Below are 17,416 nucleotides of genomic sequence, written 5' to 3'. Positions count from 1 at the left end.
TCACTTGCATTATCTCATTTAATTTACAGCAAAATAATAAGCAGCTGCTTGTGTTACTTTGTTCTTCCATTTTTATAGACAAAGAAACTACATCTGTGAAGGGTGATTGGCCAGGCAAGGTGGTGCACACCTTTAATACTAGCACTTAGGGGGCTGAGGCAGGAGTAAGGTCAAGGTCAGCCTGGTCTACATAGTGATCTCCAGGACACCCAGAATTCCTTGGTGAGACCCTGTCTCAAAAACAAAGAACAAAAATTCAACCCCCCCCCCCCTGTGGAGGCCCACAAAGGTTTCCTAGTGAGATCTGAGCTTGCTTTATCCAGCAGAGCTGCATTAGAGGATTGCTTGACAATGTGTACTGTCTTGGATGTGCGGTGTGCTTTGATCTAGCAAGAGGTCTTTTGCCCTGCCCCTTGGCAGTCCTTTAAAAAGCCCCTCAGAAGAGACAGAGGGACCGGTAGATAAGGATCCAGGCCCTCCCAAGGCTATCCTGTGTTTCTATCTTTCTCTCTTTCTCTCTCCCCTCTATGTTTCTATCTAAATCTCTCATCCCTCACTCCTCAAGAGTGCCCTGGGGAAAAAAGGTGGGAGCAGATTCCCCACACCTCCCGAAAAGTGTGGGGTATAACTGATCCAAAGCCAGTCTTTGTGACCTCACATCCCACATCTATGCTTTTATGGGGGGGGGGTATGGCTCTTGGAGAACTCAGAGGTAGAAAACTTCACTGTGTCTTGGGGCTCAGAGAATGTCTCTTGGAAGGAGTAGCTTCTAAGCCTATGTGATAAGTAGGAATTAGGAAGAGGAGGAGAGGAGGAGAAGGTTCAAGGAATAACACAGGATTCCTGAAGTCCTAGAGACTGAAGAGAGCAGAGCTGAGTCTCATAACCCATCCAGCAGGAGTAGAGTGTAAAGGTAAAGACCACTGAAAAATGAACCAGTCGATGGAGCCCTTCCACGATGGTCCCTGCGTGACGCACAGGAACGTGGAGGGTCTCCACAAATGGACAGTGGAAAGTGAGCTGAAAGTAGACTTTGCTAACCCTGGATGCTGAGGAGCCAAGTAAGGGAGTAATTCACGCAGGAAGTGATAGGAACTGTATGAAATGCCACTGGGGCGATGCAGAGGAATGGACCAGCCCTGGTACAGCTGGGGAAGCAATGCTGGCACTGGGCTGACCCACTGTGGCCGCTGATGTGTGAAACGTGTGGGATCCTCCCCTGACCCCACAAACCGGTGAGTCTCACAAGCTTTAACCCCCTTCTCCGGATATAACACGGAGAAGTCAAAATTCAACTTCATGGCAGCATTCCCATGGTTCCTAGGTATAAAAATATGTGAATTAGCTGATAAATTATAGTGCACCCTTATGTTAGTCCCCCCCACACACACACACACACACTGTCACCATTGCCCCTGCTCATATGTCCAAACTTGATCCCCAAAATCATGATAATTAGCAGATGGGCCTTGGGGAAGTGTTTAGGTCATGAGGATGGAACCTCTGTAAATAGGATTAGTGCACTTATAGAAAGACATCCTGGGCTGGAGAGATGGCTCATCAGTTAAGAAACCATACTTTTCTTTCAGAGGACCAAAGCTCAGTTTCTACAATGCACACCAGGCTGCTTACAACTTCATGTAACTCCAGCTCATGAAGATCCAATGCCTTCTTCTGGCTTCCACTAACTGTGGTGCTATTTTGTGTATCCTGCAACAAATAAAGCTTCCCTGAAGATCAGAGGGCAAAGCCAGCCACTGCTTAGGCCAGGCAGTAGTGGCTCACACCTTTAATCCCAGCACTTGGCATCTCATGCCTTTGCTCCCAGTACTTGGGAGGCACACATGCCTTTAATCCCAGCACTAGGGAGGTGGAGACAGGAAGTGATATGGCTGAGCAGAGAGAGGAATATAAGGCGGGAAGAGAAAGGAGCTCAGGCTCTTTCAGGCTGAGGATTCAGTAGTGGTAAGAACTCTAGTGGCTGGCTGCTCTGCTTCTCTGATCTTTCAGGATTTACCCCAATATCTGGCTCCGGGTTTTTATTAAGACCAATTAGGATTTGTGCTACGTCTAACACCTACACTCACATGCATAACTCCCCCACCCCATCCCACCCCCACACAATTGAAAATAAAATCTTTTTTTAAAAAAGAAAAAGAGAGCTAACTAGCCTCATTCTCCATGTGAAGACATGATAAGAAGGCACTATCTGTGAGAACACAGGCCTTCACTAGACAACTGTCTTCTGTTTGTGGACTCCTAGCTTCCAAGACCATCATAAATAATCCAGTCTATGGCATTTTGTTATAGCTGCCCAAATGGACTTTCCTCAGGCCAGAATCCCTGCAAGACCCTGAACTTCTAAATACAGGGATGAAATGGGACCTTTATCAACATATACTCCATAAGGGTCTCTCAGGAGTGGTCTCGAGCAGGATGTATGTACCAGATGGTTTACATCAGAGGTAATGAAAGGGGAAATTAGCCTCACTTTGCTCTCATAGTGGGTAGGGAAAGAATTTTAAATGATTCTTTTAGAAGAATGATCAAAATATCTTAGAGACGAGAATCATGTTTATTCCTTTATATATGCTGAACATACAGTTCTGATCTGGTCCACAGTAAGTGCCCAGTTGCCTGACTGAAATTTTACAAGATGTCCCCAAAGATTAGTGAAAGCTTCCAAAGAGCACATAGCCACCTGCCATGTGTCCTGGAGAACACCAGGACCTGAGTTTATAGCTCCCGCCAATCCCTTCAGGAAATTTACTTGGGATTCTGGGATTTAAACCCATGCCCACAACTAGGAGATAATTTGTGACCACAAAGGACTCATTACTTGAACACTGCTGTAACAATACTGCCAGGAACAACTTGAAGGACGAAAGGTTTGTTGGGCTCACACTTTCAGAAGGTTTCAGTCCATCATGGTTGAGAAGGCACAGCTGAGCAGTTCAGTTCATGGAGGCCAAAGTGTGTGGCAAAGACTGTACACACACACACACACCTTCCTCTTTCCACCATGAGCATCATGAAACTCTCACCTGAAATCCTTCTGTACACTGCAAAGATGTGTTTCTCTCGTTAATAAAAAGCTGGTTGGCCAATAGCTAGGCAGGATTTTGGAGGCAGAGAGAATTCTGGGAAGAAGAAGGGTAGAGTCTGAGGAGTCTCAAGCCAGACACGGACGAAACCATATGGGAAGTTCATAGATGAGGTAAACAAGCCTTGGAGCAGCACATAGATTAATAGAAATTAATGGGTTCATTTAAGTTATAAGAGCTGGGTGGAGACAAGCCTAAGCTATTGGCCAATCATTTATAATTAATATTAAGTCTCTGTGTAGCTATTTGATACAGTGACTATTAGGACACAGAAATTCTGCCTACAAGAAACCAAGAAGATTCTGCAGCCATGCTCTTGGATACTTCAGTCTGAGAATCATGAACCAAAATTAACTTCTGTTCTTTATATGTTACTCAGTCCTTGGTATTATGTTACAACAACAAAAAACCAGATGAAAATACATACTTTCCCACAAGACCAACGCAGAAGCAAATATAACAAAGCCAATTTCTTTACCCATAGCTCTAGGGATATGGCATGCAGAGTCTTACATTCCCTTTTCCCTGTCCTGTCACTTTCAGCATAAACTATACTTTTACTGCTGACCCTTATTGCCTGTGCTGGGTGGCTTTGTGTTTGTGGTTGGTTAGTTGGTTGGTTGTCTGGATGGTTGGTTGGTTGGCTGGTTGGTTGGCTGGCTGTTTAGCTGGCTGGCTGGTTGGTTGGTTGGTTGGTTGGTTGGTTGGTTGGATGAATGGTTTTCTGTCAACTTGACACAAACTAGAGTCATCTGAGAAAGGGGGACTTCAGTTGAGGAATTGCCTCCATAAGACTGGTCTTTGGGGCTGGGCAGTAGTGGCTCACGTCTTTAATCCCAGCACTCAGGAGGCAGAAGGAGGCAGATCTCTGTGAGTTTGAGGCCAGCCTGGGCTACAGAGTAAGTTCCAGGAAAGGCTCCAAAGCTACACAGAGAAACCCTGTCTCAAAAAAACAAAAACAAACAAACAAAAAACAAAGCAAAACAAAAAGATCGGCCCGTGGGAATGTCTGTAGGGAGAACATCCTTGATTAATGACATATGTTAAAAGCCCAGCCCACTGCTGGTGCCACCCCTGGACAAGTGGTCCTGAGCTGTGTGAGAAAGCAGGCTGAGTGAGACAGTGAGCAGCTCCCACATGGTCTCGCTTCAGTGCCTGCCTCCAGGTTCCTGCCCTGCTGAGTTCCTGCCGTGGCTTCCATCAGTGATGGACTGTGTCCTGGTTAGGTTTTTCTTTTCTTTTTCTTTTTCTTTTTCTTTTTCTTTTTTTCTTTTTCTTATCAAATGATGCATGCCTGGTTCATCAGGGAAGCGGGAACTCCAATAGAGAAAAATCCCTCCACTAGATTGCCTGGTAACAAGCTCGTAGGACATTTTATTTATTTATTTATTTATTTATTTATTTATTTATTTATTTATTTATTTATTTATTTATTTATTTTTGATTAATGACAGCCCACTGTAGGCCATGCCACCCCTGGGCTGAATAGGAAAGCAGACTGAGCAAGCCATTAATTAAGCAACACTCCTCCTGCAAGGCCTCTATTTCAGTGCCTTCCTCCAGGTTCCTGCCCTGCTTGAGTTCCTGCCTTGACTTCCCTCAATAATGGACTGTGATCCAGAGGTATAAGCCAAATAAACCCTCCCCTGCCTTTTGGTCAGAATGTTTTGTCACAGTAGAAAATAAAGTAAGACATCCCTACAGCCCATGAATGGAACACAACAAGATATTGCATACCTTTATTGTTTAAAAAAAATGGAATAAACTCCACAAAAGACCTCTCAGCCTAGAATAATTTATTCTCCTTTTCCCTAACTTGGACAAGCTTACAGTCCTAGGGGCAGTAAGGAAGGAATAAAATAGCCTTCCGGAAACAAAAGCAAGACTTTATTTTCTTGAAAAGGGAAATGGAATCTCAAAGGAAAAATAAAAGCAAAGGAAGCTTACAAGCCAGCAGAGGGAGGGGAGGGGTCTCTGTCCTGATGAGACATCAGCATTGACCTTTTCCCTGACAAGAATGAGCTGGCCTTTAGATTCTCTTTCTCAGGTCAGGAATCGGTCTGACTGGTCTTCGTGCTCCTGCACAGCTAATGTCTCACTCGGTCCATGGTTGGTTGGTGGACAAGCTGATAAGTGGGTGAATGACAGTATTGGTAGATTTTTAAAACGTACTCATCTTACATTTTAAATTGCGTGTGTGTGGCCAATATATACGTGTGAGTGCAAGTGCAGAGGCATTGGACCCCCTGGAATTGAGTTACAGGAAGGTTGTGAACCATCTAACAGGATTCTGGGAATCAAACTCAGGTCCTCTAGGAGAGGAGCAAGTGTTCTTAACCACTGAGCAATCTCTCCAGCCCTGGTGGGTTCAAATGAAGCAAGTGAGTTCTTTTTTCCTTCTCCACCCTTCCATCAGCCTTTTCCTCCCCGGCATGGCCGGCCGCCTCACCAGGCAGCCCGATCAGTATCACCCTCATCAGTACCACAAGGCCATGCCCTTCCATAACAGTAAATTTAAGAAACTCAACAACCACACGATGGTAAGTCATGTTTCCACCTTGATGGTGTCCCAGGATTGGCCCAGTCTGTCGTCCGTCCATCCGTCCGTCGTCGTCCCCCCCCCCCCCGAAATAGTCAGCAATGTTTTTGTCTTTGAGTTGGTAGATTTAAACTTATTTTAAATTCTGCTTATGAAAGTAAATTATTCTTTTAGTGTTTGGGTTTTTGTTTTGTAAGGAAGATTAACATTTATTAAATCCGAAGTTTGTTGAAATACCTGTACTTACTTACTTTAAAATTTATTTTTGTGCCCAAAATTGAAGCCTACAATTAGTTTTCAATCCAATGAAATAATGTCAGCTTTCAAAGGACACAGACAGCTACTTCTAGCTTTTTTTTTCATTTTTATTTGTCTTTTCTCATTCAAAATGATACAAAAAAGTTTTTAGCTTCATGAATATCTAATCCTCTCTAATTTATAAGGTGATTTACTTTTTGCAGCTTGAAAGGTTCGCCTCTGTTAGGTTGTCTTCTCTCCCTGTGTGAAGAAGCAGATGCATTCTGCTGGATCTGCCTCTAGGCAGAAGGAACATCGCAGTCATTTGATGCATCTTTAATTCCCAAAGGCCATTTCAGAGTTTCCCTTTCCAGCTTTTTTTCTTTGAAAACTTTTAAGAGAATCGAAGTCTAAAAACAATACACTGTAGAATGTTCTGCCCAAGATTGAGAGGAGGTTAACAAAAACACAAAGAGAAAAATTTAACTCATTCTGTTTTATGGAAGGCAATTTCCAAGTAGCTTATCTGTTATGAAGATAACGTCATCCATGCATTTATTTAATAGTTAATTAGAAGCATCTCTTAAAAGATTTCTCCAGCCATAATCTTGGCTAATATTGTCAAACTGATGAGCAAAGACATCATACCTACGTGTTCAGCTGATGATGTGGCAAAGATCATGAAATTCTGCAAAACTCAATCTAAAGAGAGTTGTAAATCGCACAAATACCAGCTAATGGATAATGAGATTCTATTCTAATGTTGATAATGTGCTATGTAAGTGTTTCCTGTTTCTTAAATAGGATATCTTTGACCATTTAAGCAAGTCTTTAGCACCAAGCATCCACAGACATGAGTATATTAAAAAAGCCATTTTGTGTATGCCGCTTGGAGGTAATGAGAAAGTGCTTCTCAATGGGACACGCTTAAGAGGAGACATCAATGTCTTATTAATAGGTAAGAGCACGCTGAGTTAATAGTGCATTGATAACTTATTTTTATTGTCCCCTCCTCACCATGCCTGTGTGGTTCAGTGATGTAATATTAGCAGAAAAACAAAAGGCCAAAGTAGCACAATTACTGTGTCATCGTATTCCAGTATAAAGATGTGCTTGCTTTCTATTGGAGATGTCTTTTATCAGTGAGGACATCATTTGACCTTTTGCACAAACGTTATGTCCTATACATCAGCCAGGTACCCCTAATTCCCCCACTTGGCCCCTTGCTCCCAACATTTTCTTGCACCAAATCTGACAATTGATCTACTGAAAATTCTAACAGCCTGAAATTGTGGTCAGAATCCTTTTCTAGCTGGGTTGATTACCAGTCTTCCAAGCCACCCTTGAACTTCATCATCGAAGCCTTGGGGCACTTTCCTCTAAGAACTTGTGACTGTCGAATCTCTACCTGCAGTAACTCAGTCCTCAATGATGGGCACTCTGGTGGGCTGTGGGACGGACACAAAAGTCCACGTGATTAATTCTGGTTAGTTGTGGAAACAAATCACATATATTCACTGAACATGCAATAATGAAGTACTTACTGCATGCCAGGTACCAGCTACTGCTCACAAAACAGGAAGCCAGAGACACTGTGGACTGAGGTTACCAAGTGAGGGGCACATCTGCATTAAGCATTCTACAAGCTGATTGACAGATTAAAACCTGTGACTATAGACAGCTGGGTTGTTAGAGGATGAGAACCAAAATTTTTTCCAGCTCTCTGCAGCATTACCCAACTGTGTGTGTGACCTAACATCCTTGTGGCTATTAGGTAGGTCCTCTTGGACTTTACAAACATCCCCTAGCTTCCACCAGCACAAAGGCTAAGGATGTCATCTGCTGGCGTGGGAGACCTACAGCAGAGATTGCCCCGTCTCGCTGTAACCCACTCACCTGCCTGATGTTTTTGCCAATGTACTTGAAAACTCATCTTGACTTATGGCTTCCTTCATTCTGTTCCTATAAACACTCATGAATCTGTCACCAGGTTGGAATATGGAATTGGGGACCTGAGTCTGTGTTCAAAGGCCATGGTTACTCCAGGATAAACTATCTCTTCTTCTCCTTGAGGCGACGGCTGTGTTTTGTTCTGTTTTGTTTTGTTTTTTTAAAATCATCCTCCAGGTTGTCCTCCAGGGGCTTGAGGAAGAGAAAAGGGTAAACAGGTACAGAAGTCAGTGCACCGGAATGAGTCACATGTCAAGACAGAAGGATGAACAGAAGCTAGTGGGAGGCACTCACAGAAAGTAGCAGGAAGGAAGAAGTCCCCTTTCCATGCTGTTTGATTGTTTTTACTAAAAAGTTCTTTGTGTGTCTGGAGTTACGGGGTGTGGATGGAGGTGCGCGTAGAGGAGCACTTGTGGGAGCTGGGTCATCCATTCCTGCAGGTGGGTCCCAAGAGTAAACTCGGGTCATCAGGGTTGAGAGCAGACACCTTCACCCACCGAGTCATCTCGCCAGCCCTTCCTTTGAGTATTGTTTAAGCCAACAACCTGATCACCGTATTTAAGAATTCAAATGAGATACTTTCTCTGCTTTAATTATTCTTTCTAAAAAGTCACGCTTTGCCATGTGCTGTTTATTTTTACCGTGCCTTCTGTTGTGTACCAATCAGCTGAGTGCTGTAAACACAGGCCACCCCAGGCACTTGGGGTACCTGGCAGTGTGGGAAATGGGGTGGAGAGGTCATGGATATTAGGAATGTAAACATGAGTAAAAAACCTTCAAAAATACTAAAACCTAGCATCTTTCTGTGTGTTCTTGAATGGTTATCTACCAAAAAAAAAAAAAAACTTATTTAACTTGTTTTTTGTTTATTTTTGGCTTCTTGGCTTTGTGAGTCAGAGCCTTGCTATGTGTCACACACACAGCATCAAGTCAGGTACTGTGCTCTTTTGTGCTGGACTGAATGAGAATGGCCCCCAGGAGCTCATAGATTTGAATACTTGGTCACCGAAGAGCAGCACTATTTCAAAGGATTAGGAGGTGTGGCCTTATTGAAGTGTGACACTGGGAATGGGCTTTGAGGTTCCAAAAAGTCTCTCTCTCTCTCTCTCTCTCTCTCTCTCTCTCTCTCTCTCTCTCTCTCTCTCTCTCTCTCTCTCTCTCTCCCTGCTGCCTGCAGATCCGGATATAGAACTCTCAACTACTTCTCCAGCACCATGTCTGCCGTGTGCAGCCATGCTTCCTGTCATGATGATAATGGACTAAACCTCTGAACTAGAAGCCAGCCCCAATTAAATGCTTCTGTTATAAGAGTTGCTATGATCATGGTGTCTCTTTGCAATAACAGAACACTGACCAAAACACTTTTTAGAGCCCAGTCTGGTGTCAAACTTTAGCAATCCTCCTGCCTCATCTTTGCCAAGTGCTGGTATTACAGGCATGCACACATCATGCCGGGCTTCCTGCTCTTTTGTTGGGGTGCTGGGGATGAGAGCCAGGGCCTTGTATATGCGAGCCGAGTGCTCTACACTGAGCCATGCCCCTGCCTTATAGTGTATAAAGGCAGAGTGTTCCTCTTCGCTGTGTGTTCCCCAGTAGTCAAAGTGGAACTGAGATCAGAGGAGCTGCATTTGGGTTCAGAGGCACTGGCCACGGGTGCTGCCCATGGAACCTTATGTAAAGCCCCTCCCCCTAGACTGCCCAAGCTGGGCTGATCCCTGCTTCCTCCTCTGTGGTGATCACCTGTTGCTCAGAGCCCCAAAACAGGAGCATCCTCTGCTATTGCTGGAGATAAATCCACATAAAGATAGAATTAAAAATAACTAGCCATCAGGCTGCATGGGAGCCAGAGGAGTGGCCAGCCATTTGGCTATTAGGCTAGCCTTCCATTCAGCTGATTAGAGAGAAGAGATGAGTGAGTGACAGGGACTAATAAACCAGGAGAGGTGTAAAGTGAGCTGCATGGAATGCAAAGCAGATGGACACTTAGGTTGGAACAGAAGGAAGAGACAGAAGTTTTAGGCAGAGTTTCATTTCTAAAGATACCAGTAACCTTTATTTATATACATATATTTTTTTCTGAAGAATATCAAAGTCCTTTCTGTTGGATTTTACATTTATTCATTTCTCTCTCTCTCTCTCTCTCTCTCTCTCTCTCTCTCTCTCTCTCTCTCTCTCTCTCTCTCTCTCATGCGGGCGTGCACACATGTGTGGAGGTCAGAGGACAACTTCCAGGAGTCAGTTTTCTCCTCCCGCCCATGTGGGTCCTGGGCAAGTCTTGGTGGCAGGTGATTTACCCACTGAGCCATGTCACTGGCCTTGAGTTTATTGCTTTAAAAACAGAGATTAGGATTCTGATAAAACGATAGGAACGCCCAGGGAGGGCTGGGGAGATTACTCAGTTGGTAAAATGCTTGCCATGCAAGCATAAAGACTATAAGGCATAAAGTTCACTCCAAAGCACCAACAAGGAAAACAAACAAATAATCCCAGTGCTGGGGAGGTAGAGACAGGGTGCCTGGGGTCTGCTGGCCCGTCAGCCTAGCCTGGGTGAGCCCCAGATCCCAGTGAGAACCTGTCTCAAAAACATAAGGTGACCTACACAAGATACCCTCCCAACAATCCATCACGGATGGGGGAAGGGTTTGTCAGGGCACCCCATTCCTGAAGGGCAGCAGACAGCTGCTGGCAGGTGGGCTCACTTTCTCCAGTGGTATAGCCACAGGTAAGTTACCCACAAGCCAGCAAATAACCCCACATCCATGCTCAGGTGAGCAACGCTAGTTAAACTAATTACACACACACACACACATACACACACACACACACACACACACACACACACACACACCACAGACATGAACTTAGCGGGAAGACTGGTGGAGAAGAGGATAATGGAGAGGGACTAGACCTGCAAGAAAGTGTCAAATATTACATTAAAAACAAAACAAAACTGGGTGGCTCCCTTGGCCACATTCCACTTCATCTACCTGAGACTCAGGAAATTTAAAAGAAATAGAAAATAAGAAAATATCACTTTGGGGGAGAGGATTTTTCCTCAATTTTTAATGTGTTTGCCTGACACGTGCACAGTCCAATCCCCAGCACCACATAAATCAGGTGTGGTGGCGCACACCTTTAAGCCCAGCACATGGCAGGTGGAGGCATTAGGATCATGAGTTCAGGGTCATGGGGCTAGAGCATACAACCTGGACCTCAACCGTGGGCTACGAAGATGGCTCAGGAGGGAAAGGATTTGCTACCCAAGTATGAGTTTGGATCCCCAGAACCCAAGTACATCATTAGTGTTCATCTGTGATCACAGAGCTCTTAGACTGAGATGGGAAGCAGAGACAGTGGGTCCCTGGGAGCTAAGAGAGGGAGAGGCGAGGAGACCCACAGCTAGTCTGGTGTATGCACCTGAAACAAGCGACCCTGCTGCATACAAGGTGAGAGGCAAGATCCAGCACTGATGATGTGTCCTCTGATCTCTCCACACACTCCGTGGCATGTGCATGTGTATGTGTGTGCCTGCCTGAGCAGACACATACATGGGAGAAAGGAGCAGTGATTTTAAAGACCTAGACTTTCAGGAGGGAGTGACAATCCCTTCCACCCCTATATGAGCCAAGCCTGCACCCAAATCTTGAGCTAATGCCATTTTTAGGCCAATGTATTATGAAACAATTACACCTTAGATGTGTGTACAGAGGACAAAGACACCTGGCACGCACGCCTGAGTACACAGCACCCAAGTCTGTGGACAAGTTCAGACCCAGCTGCAGAGGCCACCAGAGCAGCGTCCCCCACGGCCATCACCTCTCCCCAGGTGTCTCTTACTCATCCAGAACATTGAGCAAGGAGCAGACTCCCCAACCAATCCACCTTCTTTTAACTCAGCATGGAAGCGTGTTGGTCTCTTTCTAAAATAGTTCAGATATGACAGAGAGAAATTTAACGTAAACACATACCTATTTATGATTTCATACCTGGTGCTTGAGTCCCTGGGTGACTATCAAATTGTCAAGTTCTACTTTGTGTTAGGTTCTGAGTCAATTGATAAGTCATCAGCGATGTGTAAATCTATCGTATAGTTAGCTGAAAATTGCTGTCTTCTTTATTCAAAATTCTCATCAGACAAGGGCATCCACTTCCCTATTCATTCTCTCCCTCCTATTTTTCATGTGTTTTATGAGCTTCTTTAAAATTGCATCTTCTGACTTAACTCTCAACAATTCAATATTGGCACAAAACAAAAAAAGGCTCACTATTCTTCCATATTTTAGCACTATGGTATTCACATATATAAGTAATGATAGATCTCACAGATTCACTTCAGGTTTATAATTAGAAACTATTGCATCTGGTAATTTTTATACATTCCTTTGAATTTCCAAATGGTAAAATTGTAAAACCCACAAAAAGTGAAATATAGATTCTTTGACTCTGCCGATAACTATGTTTCTTCTCAACAACCATGAGATTCCTTAAATCCTTCAAAAGAGAAAACCCAAGCTTTCTCTTCAACTGTCGCTAATGCTAAATTAAGCCATATTTCTCGATTTCCATAAATTTTAATATGTGCTGTCTTAAGAGCCCTGCACAGTTGCCAACTTCGAGTCATTAGCTGTTTTCTCTACCTGATGTCTTCAGGAAGAGTGGTCACCAGGACATGGTGTCAGGGTTCACGGCGTCCAGGGGAAGAACAGGTGGCCGAAAAGTCACCTTCCATTCCCACGCTGGTGCCTGTGGTGTTGACACAAAGATGAAACCTTAGTGAGGTGCCGTGGCAGGTTAAGAATGGAATCTCTTGTAGCATAGCAGTGTGAAAAAAAAATCATTTTTATTTGTGTCTGCATATGTGTGTGTGTGTGTGTGTGTGTGTGTGTGTGTGTGTGTGTACAGGTGTGGGTGTATATACAGGTGGGAGCACGCAGGTGTGAATGTGTGTGCAGATGGGATCCTGCTGGTGACAGTGTGTGTGCACGCACACATGTGGAGGCCAGAGGTCAAACTTGGGGTCATTCTTGGTTTGCCATCCATGTTGCTTTGTGATCAGGGTCTCCTGCTGGCCCAGGGCTCGCCAATTAAGCGAGGCTGGCTGGCCAGTGAGCACCAGAGATCTGCCAGCCTACATCTCCCTAGGACTGGAAGTACACTGCACCCAGGTTTGTTTGTTTAGGATTTATTTTATTTTTATTTATGTGCATATGTCTGTGTACATGAATGTGTGTGCAGGGGGCCTTGGAGGCCAGCTGGAGTTACAGGCATTTGTAAGCTGCTGGGAACCGAACTCAGGTCCTCTGGAAGAGCAGCAAGAGTTCTTTTTTTTTCTTTTTTTTTTTTTTTTTTTTTTTTTTGGTTTTTCGAGACAGGGTTTCTCTGTGTAGCTTTGTGCCTTTCCTGGAAGCAGCAAGAGTTCTTAACTGCTGAGCCATTTCTGCAACTTGATGTTTTTTAATGTACTTAAGATGGGGATCCAACTCAGACCCTTGCACATTCACATGCAGCATTTTATTGGCTGATCTAGCCCCTAAACTATCATTTAAAAACCACTCCGAGATCAGTTATTTACAACCTACAAAGCAGTATTTCCTCGGTGATTTTTTCCAAGGGCATTGTGTCTGTTCCCCTTCTTGGCCACTAGGGTGTGTAGGTGAGCCAACTATACCACTCAGCCCCACACCCCTTTTCACAAATGCACGTAACCTAAGCCAAGACAAGCACATCTTACCCCACACAGTTTCAACCAGGAGCTGGGAAGAAGAACCAGGTTCTATTTATGGCAGAGCTGTTGGGACATCAGTGTGGTCCCACCAGCAGCCACAGCCCTGCCTCCGAGACGGAGCTTCTTTGATAGAGAGAGACAAGACGAGAGAGCAGAGGACAGGACTCAGGATGACCTGATGACTTAGCTATTTGTGCTGCCTATCAGCACGGGTGGGTCCCAGCCTTCCCAAAGTTCAGATCTGCGGTCCATAAAGTGTCCACCTGTTTGTGCAAACTTGTAAAGTCTTCATCTATGATCCAAAGGTTTCTGAATTTTACAACCCAGAGTTCCGTTTGAACTGCATTGTTCCGCATTCTCTTCTCGCTTTTCTGGGTTCTATCAGAATGCCTGTGGCTACCCAGAAGTGCTCACACACAGAAATGCTTCCTTAAAGTCAGCCACAACTTCTCTCTCACCTCTCACAGCTCTGCCAGGCGGCAGTGGTTAAATGAATAGACTGAGTCTAAAAGCCCCCGTGAAATCCCAGTGCCGGCTGTCACTAGCTGGGAGAGAAAAGCCTCCTCTAACACCTGGAGAAAGTGGCCTGTGCAGGTGAATCCTGCAGAGGCGTGTTCCTTTCTCTTGTGGGCTGTGAGCAGGTTGGCATATCACAGTTTATAAATGTCACCCGTCAAGGGATTCCAAGAGAGTTCGTTCATGAAAGCATCCGGTGTCGGGGGCCTGGTCCTTACTGTGCTCTTCCTTCCCCATACCTGCTTATACAAAATGATCCAAGAGGTTAACACCCAAGGAGAGAATAACACGGAGGCAGCAGCAAGCAAAAGAAGCCACACGGAGGGAGATGAAGCGGAGAAAAGAGTCCCAGTGTCAGTGGTACGTGCTTGCCTAGCAGGCTTCAGAAAGCCCCGGTTCAGTCTCTAGGAAAGGTGTGGCCCGCTAGGGGGACATCGCGGGCAGCAGTGTCCACACAGGTCCATAAACCCAGCATTCAGGAAGGTTAGCTGGGGGAATCCAAGTGCAGGGCTCACACAGGACAGAGCAAGTCCTTGTCTACGAAGAGAGGAGAGAGTTTACAGCCTGACACATACCTGTAATCCCAGCACTTGAGAGGCTGAGGCAGCGGGATTCCTGTTAGGTAGAGGCTAGCCTGCGCAAGTCTCCAAACGGCAACAATTAGAAAATAGCAGAGCTCCTTGAAGTGGTGGAGTGTCGAGTTAAGAAGGTAATTCCTCTTTTCTGATATTAAGCATCTGATTCCTATTTGCTCCGGTCCTGGCCTGGAAGCTTTCAGAGGCAATAATCAATCATGACTCTACCAAGCTTCAGAGGCTGCCTTTCTCAGAAACAGCGTGGTCCACTTGGTTCCTGGTAATGACCCTGTCTGTTGCTCTTGAGTTTCCCAGGGCTGTTGAGAATGAAAAACGTCACAATCCTAGGTTCTCTGGGACTTACCAAGTCACAGTCATTGAGGCTGAGGACCCCTGAGTCACTTTCAGGGAGGGGCCACCTTGGACCTAAGGGAGGGTCACTCCAATGGGACCTGGAATGAGTTATATTTTGTTTGATAATTATCAGAAAGAGGTCAGATGTTAAATCTTTTTATGTAATCAACAGAGTAAACCCCAGAAGAGCACACCATACTAGAAATACCAGAAAATGAAAACACTTGCTTTAAGCCAGCAGCTACCTGTGGTGGGAGCACTTGTAATACCAGCACTTGGGAGGCAGAGACAGGAGGATGGTGAATTTGGGGCTAGCCTGGGCTATGTGGCAAGACCCTTTTTAAAACAAACAAACAAACAAACAAATAAACAAATCAGGTAGCTAGCTAGCTAACTCTGCATGTTATCTGATCTATACATACTTGGAATGTAGATTTGGTAAAGGATGTCCACATAAGCTTTCTTTACTATAACTCCTTCTCAGCTTAGCTGTCCTCAGCGTAGCTATTGGAAATGCATAACTGTGGTGGTAATCTAATTGTACTGAAATATTATTTTGATTGTATGTTAATAAATAAAGTTGTCTGGGAGTCAGAGCTATTAGAGCCATAGCAAGAGTGTGGCGGTGGTGGCACACGCCTTTAATCCCATAGATATCTGTGTGTCCAGGGTCAGAGCTATTAGAGCCATAGCAAGAGTGTGGCGGTGGTGGCACACGCCTTTAATCCCATAAGATCTCTGTGTGTTCAGGGATACAGTCAGCATTGGAGACATATGCCTTTAAGACCTAGGGGGCTGTACATTCAGACAGTGACGAGGCAGTCATGTGTTTGGGTTTACAACCAATGAGAAGGCAGAACAACATACTATAAAAAAACGAACCGACAGGAAGTAGGTCTCTTTTCGTGAAGCTGGGACAGCAGGAGGAAGGGTGAGATTTTAGCTCTGAGCTCTGACTTCTCGGCTCTCTCTTTTACATTGTTTCTGTGTTTCTTATTTAATAAGACGGTTGGTTACATCTACATCTGGCGCCCAACGTGACAAGAATCCATTAAAAACCGCTTGGCTTGACGGCAGGTCCGCTTTCCCGCAAGGGCGGCAGGCGGTGGCAGGCGGCGGAGGAAGCGGCAGGAAGCGGCCGGCGTCTTAGTCCGAGCTGCCGGCTTCCTAGTCTGAGCTGCCGGCTTCCTAGTCCGGGTAGCAACTTCTAGCCCGGGCCTAGGTCTGTGAGCAGCTTGCCTAAAGCCGGTGCTACAAACAACTCAGACCTGCCCTGCCGAACAGGGCCCTGCCTGTAAAGCCAACGCACGTGGTCGGAGCTTAAGGAAGCCAGACCCAAGCCTTGACTCGGCACAAGAGGGAACACATGGCTGCATTTAAGCTTTAGCCGGCTACGCTTTCTTGTGCGTTCTCTCTTCTCTCTCTCTCTCTCTCTCTCTCTCTCTCTCTCTCTCTCTCTCTCTCTCTGGATTTACACCTGGGACACTAGGTGGCTGCTTTGAAAATCCCCTCGGACTTCTACTGTTCTACGCAGATTTGGTAAGTCATAACATATCAGATATTTTAAAGGAAACTATCTAAAAGAGAATTTTTTCCACATTAAAAAACAAATGGGTTTTATGTGTACATTGGAAGAAAATTGTTTTTTGTTTGAAATTTTAGGCAGTCTGGCAATGGAACAACTATATAATATTAGTATTGGTGGAATTATGCACCTTATCACTATAATAATTCACATTTTAATATTTAAAAAGATAGTCAATTTAAGTGCCAGGATAACAGCTTTAGAAGAACTTGTTAAACCTGTAAAAATTCAGACAGAAGAAATTAACAGTGAAGTTGTTTCAAGTCGGGATCATAAGGTTGCAGAAAGAAAGCCTGTTTTCACACAGTCACCCTTAATTTATCCTGTAACCGTACAGCAGATGCCTGATCAAATGGCTACACAAAATACTTGGGCTCCAATTGAAATGTTGGATTTAAAAAGGTTTAAGGAGGCAATAGTATCTTATGGCATGCATTCCCCATATGTAAAGCAAATGTTAAACACTTGGTCAACATATAATAGGATAGTACCACAGGACTGGCGGGACCTTGCACAAGGTGTTCTGGAACCCAGCCAGAGACTTCAATTTCTGACTTGGTTTAAGGAGGAGGCTAAAAACATAGAAAAACAATGGAGGGATAAAGGAATACAAGTTTGCCAGGATCAGCTTATGGGCGAAGGCCAATATGCTTCAGCACAAACACAATGTTTATATGATGTCCAAACCCTAATTTTATGTCGAACGGCAGCCTTGAATGCATGGGACAGAGTTGAGGAACCAGGAAAAAAATCTGAGTCATTTACAAAGGTGATGCAAGGCCCAAAAGAGTCTTTTACAGATTTTTTACAAAGACTGGCTTCAGCAGTAAA

The 17,416-nt window shown here is 44.7% G+C and overlaps 1 long non-coding RNA gene across 2 annotated transcripts; it reads right to left on the bottom strand.

Moving 5' to 3' along the window:
* Nucleotides 1-5,997: 5,997 nt before the first annotated feature.
* On the bottom strand, nucleotides 5,998-14,959 carry LOC121824036 (uncharacterized). Of its 2 annotated transcripts, none has more exons than XR_013045983.1 (4): nucleotides 13,562-14,959; nucleotides 12,468-12,573; nucleotides 7,777-8,022; nucleotides 5,998-6,316 (listed from the first exon to the last, which is right to left on the bottom strand). It is a non-coding gene; the product is annotated as an uncharacterized LOC121824036 (long non-coding RNA). The 2 variants fall into 2 exon arrangements; XR_006065775.2 differs by having other exon boundaries at nucleotides 14,647-14,959.
* Nucleotides 14,960-17,416: the final 2,457 nt, after the last annotated feature.

Source organism: Peromyscus maniculatus, chromosome 19 (assembly GCF_049852395.1).
Source record: "Peromyscus maniculatus bairdii isolate BWxNUB_F1_BW_parent chromosome 19, HU_Pman_BW_mat_3.1, whole genome shotgun sequence".
NCBI lineage: Eukaryota > Metazoa > Chordata > Mammalia > Rodentia > Cricetidae > Peromyscus > Peromyscus maniculatus.
This window is presented reverse-complemented; position numbering and strand designations above follow the sequence as displayed.